This window comes from Ovis canadensis, chromosome 15, assembly GCF_042477335.2.
Source record: "Ovis canadensis isolate MfBH-ARS-UI-01 breed Bighorn chromosome 15, ARS-UI_OviCan_v2, whole genome shotgun sequence".
NCBI lineage: Eukaryota > Metazoa > Chordata > Mammalia > Artiodactyla > Bovidae > Ovis > Ovis canadensis.
Genome location: NC_091259.1, coordinates 62,716,565 through 62,719,786, shown reverse-complemented (window position 1 = coordinate 62,719,786; position 3,222 = coordinate 62,716,565).

Sequence of the window (3,222 nt, the reverse complement as noted above, 5' to 3'; positions counted from 1 at the left end):
TTCCAGGAACACAATTACTTTGTAAATTAAGGGAAGATTGTCCTTTGTTCAGAACATCATTAAGACTGGTTCATCATTTCAGAAATATTACGTCACTGATGACAATACTTCTCATGGTGTTTGAGTGACTTGGCCCAGTTGTAGGCACAACAATGAGCCCTCAGATAGATCCTCCCATTATGTCTTCTTAGGGAAGCCAACCCTGGGCGTGAAAATATTGAAATATGTATTTTTGGTATAAATGACTTTCCATTTATTTCATTTCAGTTTTATCCAGTGGTGTGCTGGAGCTAAGTCACACAGAACAGATGGGGTGTGTGTTTCTTCCTAACCCTCCATTCAGTGTCATCATGCTGGTAGCTTAAAATCTGCCATTGTGGAAATATTCCCACCATGGAAATTGTCCAAAAATGCAAGCCTACCTTGTGAGTTTGGTTTCAGGCCACCACAATAAAGCAAATATCACAATAAATCAAGTCACATGAATTTTTTGGTTTCTGATGCATATAAAAATTATGTTTACACTATAGTCTGTTAAGTGTACAATAGCATTATATCTAAAAAACAATGTGCAGACCTTAATTAACAATTATTTTATTGCTAAAAATGCTAACCATCATTTGAGCCTTCATGGAGTCATTATCTCTTTTCTGGTGGAGGGTTTGAAATATCGTGAGAATTACCAAAATATGATGTAGAGACATGAAGTGAACAAAGGCTGTTGCAAAAATGGTGCCAATAGACTTGTTTCACACAGGTTTGCCACAAACCTTCAATTTATAAAGAACGCAGTATCTGCGAAGCATAATAAAACAAGGCATGCTTTATAAACAAAGTTTTATTTTTTCCTTCAGAGATCTGATTGTTAAACATTTATCAGCCCACCACTGGTTGCACTGGGTTTTTCATTGTGTGTGTAGGCAGGCTGTATTATCAATGAAGATAGTTTCATGATACAATTTTAGCACAATAGAGGGAGCATTGGGCCTCATTGGATGGAGACCCACAGAAGAAGGGAACTGGGCTTGAGGGCAGAATCTCCTGCTCAGGACAAGTGAGAAGCAGGCTCCTGAAGAAGCTGGGAAGCTTTGAATATTTGTGAGGAGGCCTTGAGGGGGTGTCAGGCAAATCACAGAAGGTTCTACTCTCCCTACCACCAGCTTCCAGGGAGGCAGCAGGCCGCCCAGAGGCAGCCTCCACTTCCTCCCTCTGAAGTAAGTAAGGGTGTGTTAGTCACTCAGTTGTGCCCAACTCATTTCGACCCCATGGACTGCAGCCCACCAGGCTCCTCTGTCCATGAGATTTTCCAGGCAAGTATACTGGAGCGGGTTGCCATTTCCTTCTCCAGGGGATCTTCCTGACCCAGGGATTGAACCCGGGTCTCCTGCACTGCAGGAAGATTCTTTACCAACTGAGCTATACGAGAAGCAGGAGGCTCACTAGAGGCAGCCGCCACATCCTTACTCTTCCCTCTGGAGAATTTAGCAATTTGGCATGACAGATGCTGGGGCTGCTGTGTTGTGCTGGGCTATTTTATCTGTTGCAGTTTTGACAAATAGAACTGGTTGAAAAAGGAGAGGCCAGGTGACCTTGACAGTGACCAGCCCTTGACTTGTCCTCCTAGGGGTTTGGGCCCTCCATCAGGTCCCCCTTGCGGTTGGCCCTCGCCCTCCTCATCCTGTCATGCAAAAGCCCACTACCCAGATCTCTACATTTACCTAGTGGTAACAATGCCCAGCTTGTGAACTCCTGTATGCAAGCCCTGTGCTAAGCGCTTCTCGTGCATGACTTCCTGGTACTCTGCCCTCTTCACCTCCCATGAGATGTCATCCTTTTTTCTCCATTTTTCAGCTCAGGGAGAAGAAAGGACTTGCCCAAAGTCACCCAGTCAGCAAGTGGTGGAGCCACGACCACAAGCCAGGCTGTCTGCCCCTCAGCCGGACTCTTAACCCCACACTCAAACTTTCAAAGGGAAGATGATATCTGTTCAACTCCTCTCTTTGATGAGGTCCAATGTGTAGGTCAGAGCTGGAAGGGACCAGAGAAATGACCTAATCCTATGATTCTCAACACTTCATAAATCCATGCCCCCCTACCACCGCTGACATATATAAACTTCTCTATCAAAGAACATGCTCCCACCATGAGAGAAGCAGAGGCCCTCTTTTTCTATAAAGGATGTTTCTGCTGGTCTGTTTATCGTGTAGGTAGGGTCAGGCTGAATAATGGTGATTTCAGCGGTATCACTGAGAGCCAATGTTATTGCTATGGCTTTAAAACACAAACAGAAAAAGAATCTATTAGTCACTGAGGAGTGTAATAAGCCTGTTGAGTAATCAGCCTGCCGGCCATGGTACCTGCAAACCACAAGGATAATAAATGAAATACCACAGCCAAAGTCTTGGACACTCGAGGGTGGGTGTGGGGCTTGTGAGCAGGGAGGTCACAAGCCTTGTTCTGGAAACTCTGTTTCCTACCAGTGGGCTGAGGAACCCCTGCTCAATTTCAACTTTCCATTTCATAGGTGGGGAAACTAGAAAGGCCTAGAAAGGAGAAATTATTATTATTTATTTTTTTTCACCCAAGGTGCTCAAGACAGTTAGGAGTGGGAGCCAGTTCTTTCTGGCTGTCCACAGTCTGAGAGGACAGCAAGTGTCTGTGAGCATGGCTTGGGTCACGTGGAGTGTTCTTTATCCCTTTCTGACCTGTTTTTCTCCCCCCCGCCCTCCCCCCCTGACATGCCCTGGCTGTTTTCAGAATCCTTCCCCCTCCTCTTTGCAGATAAGGTTGCCAAGGCTTCCAGAGGGACTTGGGGACAGGGTGTGGCTTCCGAAATGTCCAGTCTCGGGGATGATCTGGAGAGAGACCAGGATTTGTGTCTCCTTTCCCTTTCCCCAGGCCTGTCCATTTGCAGCTATGTGGGTGGATCTAGACACTCTAGGATTTGCCAAATGGGCAGAGACACCTAAGGTTTTCCCCAAATCCAATCGGAAAGGGCCTTCTTGGAGGGAATTAAAAACTAGGAAGGAAGTGGCCAGAGCTTTGACTTCAGAGCACTGTAGATGCTCGCCACTGGAGTGAGCCAGTCACCTCCCTTGTCCAGACCTCAGTTTTCCTCTTCTGTAACATGGGAAGAGTGAGGGATGTTCATCTGGTCAACGAAACTTTACTGAGCGCCCATCATCAAAGTTCACGCTTCAGTGCTTACGACGTTCCAGGTGC